The sequence below is a fragment of the Coregonus lavaretus genome (genome assembly GCF_964263955.1).
Source record: "Coregonus lavaretus genome assembly, contig: HAP1_SCAFFOLD_9319, whole genome shotgun sequence".
NCBI classification, from domain to species: domain Eukaryota; kingdom Metazoa; phylum Chordata; class Actinopteri; order Salmoniformes; family Salmonidae; genus Coregonus; species Coregonus lavaretus.
The window spans coordinates 7,191-15,920 of record NW_028162045.1 but is presented as its reverse complement, the minus strand read 5'-3'; the positions used below and the strand labels follow the sequence as shown (position 1 = coordinate 15,920).

Below are 8,730 nucleotides of genomic sequence, written 5' to 3'. Positions count from 1 at the left end.
ATACCATGCATTTCAGCTCTAACATAGTATCACTCTCTCTCACTTTTATTTTTCCTCCCTGCCTCTCTCTCTCCTTCTCCAATTCCCTCCTGCTCTCTCTCTCTCTCTCTCTCTCTCTCTCTCTCTCTCCCCTCGCCTCTCTCTCTCTCACCCCTCCTCTCACCCGCACTCAGGTTCTCTCAGTGTAACAGTGGAAGACCCTATCCCTCCTCCTCCACTCCTCCTCTCCTCTTCCTCTCTTCCTCCTCTCTTCCGCAGACAGATGGACAGCTGAGAGCTCCCGCCCCCGAGGCTCAGTACCCAATCGGAATGTTCGAATCCCACCTCGTACCGACCTGCCCCTCGACACCCAGTCACCCTTCGTATGGAGGAGGGGCGGTCTCACTGAGTGTACTACTTCCTGTGGCAAAGGTCAGAGTTAAAAAAGACTTGGACTGTGTGTATGTATGTGTGTGTGTTCGGGCATACACGTGTGTGCATGTGTGTGTGCGCACATGCATGTACGTGTCTATAATCATAGTTCGCTGTGTGTAGAAGTTGCCTGCTGATACAGTTCTAGGTTCAGCAAAATGCTCCCAAATCCTGACCTTTACCATAAGGAGGGAAAACACAAAACTGGCCTTAGATCTGTGTCTAATGGCTACAACTTCATCATACTACACAGGGGCTTGCTGTGTTACATCTCCCCTTGTGGTTATTAAGGGGAAGTGGAACACTGTTGAACTGAAACAGTGATTTCTTTGGAGCTGTAAGAATGTGACAGTTTATGGGTGCTTTTGAGTGGTAAGGCTAAAGCAACTGACTGTAGATGAAAGTGGAGGAGTGAGGTCGGGGGAGGTGCATCTGCTACAGCAGAAAGTCGGACACTGATGTGCTTTTCCTACAGCAAGGTTCAGTCCAACATGGCAGTGTTCATTGTTTATAAAAGCTTTTCTTTGTCATGTCGAAATAAACATGTCTCCAACCCCCATATCACACACTCACAAACTGTAAATATATGTGTGTAAATTGTACTATCAATTGGGGAGAGAGAGACTCAAATATCACATTAATTTGTACATATCCACTGTATACATATGAATCACGGCAGAGAGGAAGAGGTGAAGTGAGAGAATTTACTCTGCCCAAAATCTGTCCACGTGAGATAAGACGTTTTTTGTATGGAGGTCTATGAGAGAGTGTCGAATTAAGTCAGGCTTATTTGATAGAATATACGTTTTATAATGTTTAGCTGTTACAAATGTACTGATATAAGTGGATGCACGTGGCCTTCCGGCAACTTTGAGAAAAGCAAGTTAGTTGTGCGCATATCTGCCCTCTCATTGGCTAGAATGGTCCCATCTGATCTCGCCTGGCTTCAAATCATTGAGGACATGTATTTCCATTGTTAGAGCGGTCATTTGGCTACCTTGTCAATATCACAGATAATCTTTGATCGCGGCAAAGTTGCTTCCTGTTTTAGTCACATCTTTGATCCTGTTCGTGTGGGTCAAACAAAAACCCTCTAATGATTGGTTGACAATAGAGCCTCCCACAATGCAGGAGATGACTGCAAGTTGCTGCTGGTGAGGAGCAACTGTAGGAAGATGAAAGTCACTGCAGTCAAAACTTCATGACCTTTGATCACATATAGTTGTTGTAAAGTTCATGCAGTTGAAATGTAGGTGACCTGGTCACTCGAACGCGTCTATAACTTTCCCACCAGGCTCCCAGTACAGCAGGGATCATCAACTAGATTCAGCTGCGGGCCGATTTCTTCTTGAGCGGATGGTCAGGGGGCCAGAACATAATTACAAATCATTTGTAGACAGCAAATTGACCAAAAGCAGCCCAACAAATATAATATTTGACTAAAACATATACATTTCAAACCTTGCTTATATTTGTATACAATCACATATACAGTATCTTTCTATTATTCGTGGGAATACTTTGGAACAGATTTCTAAAATGTTAATCACTTTGGAGCTGATTTTCTGGTGTTTTTACAATCTTCTATGTTCAACAATAAAATTCTGCCGTGGGCCGCCAAATTCTGCCCGTGGGCCGCCAGTCGAGGAACCTGTATTACAAGGTACTGATGCTGATGGTAGGGATGGCGATGATGATGATGATGATGATGATGATGGTGATAATGATGGTGATGATGGTGATAATGATGGTGATGATGATGTGTTTCAGGGTCCCAGTACAGGGTGATCCTGTGTATTAACCGCCATACTGATGAGGAAGTCCCAGACAGGAAGTGTGACTCAGCAGCAAGACCCGCCCCAGAGGAGGAGCCCTGTAACACACACCCTGCCCAGCATTGTGAGTGTGTGGATCAATGAACAGCCATAAGCATTAAGCATAGTGTATAGTGTATATATGTATTAACCCTGTTCTCATCTCTCTCTCTTCTGCGTGTGTGTGTGTGTCTTTGTGTGTCTCTGTGTGTCTCTGTGTGTGTGTGTAGCTTCGAGGCCAGCTCGTGGTCAGAGTGCAGTGTGTCGTGTGGTATGGGAGTACAGCAGAGACAGCTTCAGTGCAGACAGAGCTTTGGGAACCGTTCCACCATGGTTCAACCACAACGCTGCTCCAACCCTAACCCACCTGACCTCACCAGTCCTGCCAGCTACGACTCTGCTCACACTGGGGAGATAGGCACCAACTGGAGCTCTGTGAGTATAGAAAGTGTGTGTGAGTGTGTGGCAGGGGGTATGTTAATATTCACATGGGGAATGGGTAGTTTGACATTTTATGAGAATGTGTGTATCCATTGGTTACGTCTATAGGATGTGTTCCATTATGTTCTCCAATGTCTTTGTTCTATTGTAGTGTTTTCCTAACATTCTATTTGAACTCAACAGTGCTCAGTGGACTGTGGCATGGGGAGAGATAACTCGTAATGTCCGCTGTGTCAGTGACCATGGCAGCATGGTGAATGACAAGGAGTGTACGCCAGGCTCCGCCCACAAGGAAGTGAGGACTGTCACATGGGGCCCTGTGTAACCAACTGGTACTTCACTGGCTGGTCCAACACTGTGAGTACTACACACACACACACACACACACACACAAACACACACACACACACACGCATAGGGACACGGACACACATGCAGTACATGCTCATCCTACATCAATACACTAAGTAACTTCTCTAATACCCCCATCTCTCTCTCTCCACCCCCCCCCCCCCCTCTCTGTCTCTCTCTCTCTCTCTCTCTCTCTCTCTCTCTCTCTCTCTCCTCTCTCTCTTCTCTCTCTCTCTCTCTCTCTCTCTCTCTCTCTCTCTTCTCTCTCTGTTCTCTCTCTCGTCTCTCTCTCTCTCTCTCTCTCTCTCTCTCTCTCTCTCTCTCTCTCTCTCTCTCTCTCTCTCTCTCTCTCTCTCTCTCTCTCTCTCTCTCTCTCTCTCTCTCTCTCTCTCTCTGTCTCTCTCTCTCTCTCTGTCTCAGTGTTCAGCCCAGTGTGGTCCAGGGGTTCAGAGGAGAGAGGTGTTGTGTCTGGACCCGTGGAGGAGAGAGGGAGGAGAGTGTGTGTGGGGGACAAACCAGGACATGAGGCGTGTAAGCGGGGGTCCATGTGTTCCCACCTACATGTGGTACAGTAGCCCTGGGGTCAGGTAAGACTGAGAAGATAGGAAAGAGAGAGAGAGGAGGGGGTGTGGCTGCCATCCATCAATACTGTTACCAATAGAATCAGTCATTTCAGTTCAATAATGCTTTATTGGAATGGATGGGTAGATATTGACATATAAAAAAGAAATGCATAGTACTGTAATAGCAGATGAATAGGAAGAAAATAACATGTTTTCCCTCTCTTCTTTTATCCTCTCACTGCCCTCTCCTGTCTCTCTTCCCTCTCACTCCTCTCTTCTTTTATCCTCTCACTGCCCTCTCCTGTCTCTCTTCCCTCTCACTCCTCTCTTCTTTTATCCTCTCACTGCCCTCTCCTCCCTCTCTTCCCTCTCTTCCCTCTCACTCCTCTCTTCTTTTATCCTCTCACTGCCCTCTCCTGTCTCTCTTCCCTCTCACTCCTTTCTTTTCTCGCCCTCCTTCCTCTCCTCCCTCTCTCCCCGCTCTTCCCTCTCTCTTCCCTCTCTTCTTTTATCCTCTCACTGCCCTCTCCTGTCTCTCTTCCCTCTCACTCCTTTCTTTTCTCGCCCTCCTTCCTCTCCTCCCTCTCTTCCCTCCTCCAGTGTAGCGCTCCATGTGGGAATGGAACCCAGCGAAGGGACATCATCTGTGTGGAGAAGATGGGGACAGATTTCAAAGTGGCACAGATCAGCCAGTGTGCCCAGCTGGAAAAGCCTCCCTCGGTGCAGACGTGTGCGATGGAAGCATGTCAGCCTCAGTGGTTTACTACGGAGTGGAGCGCGGTGAGAGAAGGAGGAGAGGAGAGAAGGAGGAGAGGAGAGAAGGAGGAGAAGAGAGAGGGAGGAGAGAAGATAATATAATTACGACCTTGGATTGCAGTTTGTTGTTGATCATGAGAAAGATGTTGACCATCCTCCTCTCTCTCTCTCCTCCTCTACCTCTCTCCCTCAGTGCTCTCGTTCCTGTGGTAAGGGGCTACAGGTCAGAGAGGTACGGTGTCTCACACCTGACAAACAGCACAGCCCAGAATGCTCCCTTACAGCAAAACCTGACCAGGAGCAGCTCTGCAATACCATACCCTGCAGTCCACAGGTCGCAGGTGTGTGTGTGTGTGTACTGTATGTTTACAGTGCCTTCAGAAAATATTCACACCCCTTGACTTTTTCCATATTTTGTGTTACAACGTGGTATTAAAATTGACTTAATTGTCATTTTTTTATTAACAATCTACACAAAATACTCTGTAATGTCACTGCAAAAAAAATATAATAATATTTGTATTTATGGAAAATAGAACACTAATATATCTTGATTATATAAGTATCCAACCCCATGAGTCAATACATGTTAGAATCACCTTTGGCAGTGATTACAGCTGTGAGTCTTCCTGGGTAAGTCTCTAAGAGCTTTGCACAACTGGATTGTACAATATTTGCCCATTATTCTTAAAAAAATTATTCAAGGTCTGTCAAGTTGGTTGTTGATCATTGCTAGACAGCCATTTTCAAGTCTTGCCATATATTTTCAAGCCAATTTAAGTCAAAACTGTAACTAGGCCACTCAGGAACATTCAATGTCGTCTTGGTAAGCAACTCCAGTGTACATTTGGCCTTGTGTTTTAGGTAATTGTCCTGCAGAAAGGTACATTTGTCTCCCAGTGTCTGTTGGAAAGCAGACTGAACCAAGTCTCCCGAGTGGCGCAGTGGTCTAAGGCTGTGCCACTAGAGATCCTGGTTCGAATCCAGGCTCTGTCGTAGCCGGCCGCGACCGGGAGACCCATGGGGCGGCGCACAATTGGCCCAGCGTCGTCTAGGGTAGGGGAGGGAATGGCCGGCAGGGGATGTAGCTCAGTTTGTAGAGCATGGCGTTTGCAACGCCAGGGTTGTGGGTTCAATTCCCACGGGGGGGTATGAAAAAAAAGTAATGTATGCACTAACTGTAAGTCGCTCTGGATAAGAGCGTCTGATAAATGACTTAAATGTAAAGTTTTCCTCTAGGACTTTGCCTGTGCTTATCTCTATTCCATTGCAAACAGGATGCATGCTTTGGAATATTTGTTATTCTGTACAGGCTTCCTTCTTTTCACTCTGTCATTTATGTTAGTATTGTGGAGTAACTACAACGTTGTTGATCCATCCTCAGTTCTCCTATCACAGCCATTAAACTCTTTAACTGTTTTAAAATCACTATTGGCCTCATGGTGAAATCCCTGAGCGGTTTTCTTCCTCTCTAGCAACTGAGTTAGGAAGGAAGCCTGTATCTTTGTAGTGACTGGGTGAATTGATACACCATCCAAAGTTGAATTACTAACTTCACCATGTTCAAAGGGATATTTAAGTCTGCTTGATTTTTTACCCATCTACCAATCGGTGCCCTTCTTTGCGAACCATTGGAAAACCTCACTGACCTTTGTGCTTGAATCTGTGCTTGAAATTCACTGCTCGACTGAGGGACCTTACAGATAATTGTATGTGTGGGGTACAGAGATGGGGTAATCATTTAAAATCATGTTAAACACTATTATTGCACACAGAGTGAGTCCATGCAACGTATTATGTGACTTGTTAAGCACATTTCTACTCCTGAACTTATTTAGGCATAACATTAAAAAAAGGTTGAGTACTTATTGACTCAAGACATTTCAGATTTTCATTTTTTATTAATTTGTAAAAATGTCTAAAAACAATATTCCACTTTGACATTATGGGGTATTGTGTGTAGAACAGTGACAGAAAATCCATTATAAATTCAGGCTGTAACAACAAAATGTGTAAAAAGTCAAGGCGTGTGAATACTTTGTGAAGGCACTGTATGTGTGAGTGTGTGTTGCTTGTAGCATTTGAATTCTAACCACTTTCTTTCTCCCTCTCCTCCCCTCCCCTCTTCCCTCTCCCCCGCTCCTCTGCTCTACTCTCTCTGTAGATGAGAACTGCAGGGACCGGCGTCATAACTGTGTGATGGTGGTTCAGGCCAGACTATGTGTCTACTCCTACTACAAGACTGCCTGCTGCGCCTCATGTACCCAGAGTGCTCAGCGGGCCAAGAGGCACTGACCAGCCAATAACAGGCTTCCAGCTGAGGTCAGCCAGGGGTCAGGGGTTAAGGGTTAGAAGTCAAAGTGCAGGTTACCATAGAAATGATCAGACCATAGAAATGGAGTGGGTAGAGTGGATATATTACCACATAAAGTGGGGATTGAATTGTGTTCCGGGCCAGATGTACGGCCGTTATAGAAGGGATGTTTTGGAATATGACTTCATTTGTTACTTACTACATTTCATACATTTTATGGGTTATCTGCGTATGCAAAAATGTGCCAATGACATTGTACAGAGCTCCATGGTTTGGAACATATTTGATTTCTATGTCCACTCTTTCTATTTCCATTGCTGAGAGATGCTATGGATTATGTATGTACACCCAGGACCTGGGTCCAGAGCACTGTCCCAGTAGCCAAACTTGCATACTACTTAGTGTGAGGTGAAGTATTGTCTATGCATACTATGTAGTATGCTAGTATGCTAGATGGGACCCAGAAGGTATAACCCAATAGCAGTGTTCACTCAAAACCTGCTGGAGGTTTCTATGATGTATGTTTTCTATGTTTGTGTTCTATATGCCAAAAACCTCTTTTAAATGTCTCCTCACTATTTATACAGCATCATCAACATTTGGTGAAACATACCAAAATGTAAAATGGTGGCCTAGTATAAGTGACCTATTTTTAAAGGACAATAGTAGAGAGATGTCCATAACCTGAGAACGCCCCCAATCTGAAAACAAGCAGGGGTAGAATGAAATGACTGTATGGTCTATTGGTGACTGTCCAGTATCCAACCTGTGCCTCAAGACTGTTAGCCCACTGAACTAAAGCCAAGGCATTACCCCTGAGAGCTAATACCAGTATTCAGGTCTCAGCCAAGGTTACACCGAACCTACATACAGAAAATATGCCACTATCTGAGACATTTCAATTGTATCATCTGACCTATCAATATGTTCAAGAAAGGTAGGTATTGAAATAACATTGTATTCATTTATGCATTCATTTTCACAAATGCATTTGCCACAATATACTGAAGAGCAATCTGTGTCTTAAAGGTCCAATGCAGACGTTTTTATCTCAATATCAAATCATTTCTGGGTAACAATTAAGTACCTTACTGTGAATGTTTTCAATTAAAATGGTCAACAACAAAAAATATATAGCTTCTTAGCAAAGAGCAATTTCTCAAGCAAAAATTTTGCTAGGACTGTCTGGGAGTTGTCTGAGGAGGAGGGAAAACTGAAAACTACTGTAGCTGTTATTGGCAGAGAGGTTTGAAACTATTTTTTCTTATTGGTCTCTTAACTAACTGGTGATGTCACATGGCAGGCCAAAACTCCATCCCACCAAAACAGGCTGAAATTTCAGGCGGTCTTTTCAAACAGCTTTTACACTAAAATGGCATTATCATAATTTTCACAATTTCACAGTATTATTCCAAACGCATACATAGTGTGGAAATATATATAAAACACAGGAAAATCACGTTTTTGACTGCATTGGGCCTTTAACTCCCAAAGGAGCAAGTTGTGACAGTAGCAAGGAACATCTCCCTAACTAATTTGTGTTTTTACTGAAAACGTTTAAAAGGGTTCTGTCTTTGACTTAAACAAAGCTATTTTTTAACGGATATTGCCCCTATACCTTATGACATAGTTGTAACATGTTACTGTATGTTATGTCTATAGCACGCACACACACACACACACACACACACACACACACACACACACACACACACACACACACACACACACACACACACACACTCCACAGGTGAACGATGTGGATATTTGTAGTCAATATTATATTTGTGTGTCTATATTTCTGTGTGAACATATACTTAATATACATATACATAAATATCTCCTATATTGTGGTATGATTTGAATTTTAGGCATACATGTTTACAGTATGCATATATTCATATAAAAGTATTCATATTTTTAAGTCATCATATAAAGAAGAACAAATTATATTGTGCTACCCTTGGATGGTGTGTGTGTGTGTGTGTGTGTGTGTGTGTGTGTGTGTGTGTGTGTGTGTGTGTGTGTGTGTGTGTGTGTGTGTGTGTGTGTGTGTGTGTGTTTGTCTTCCTGTCTCTGT

At 43.9% G+C, this 8,730-nt stretch overlaps 1 pseudogene across 1 annotated transcript; it reads left to right on the top strand.

The window, feature by feature from the left end:
* Positions 1-173: 173 nt before the first annotated feature.
* LOC311119691 (thrombospondin type-1 domain-containing protein 4-like) lies at positions 174-8,496 on the top strand (annotated as a pseudogene). The gene is made up of 8 exons (XR_014615815.1): positions 174-411; positions 2,182-2,310; positions 2,456-2,660; positions 2,850-3,023; positions 3,438-3,604; positions 4,181-4,360; positions 4,530-4,677; positions 6,501-8,496. The product of XR_014615815.1 is annotated as a thrombospondin type-1 domain-containing protein 4-like (transcript).
* Positions 8,497-8,730: the final 234 nt, after the last annotated feature.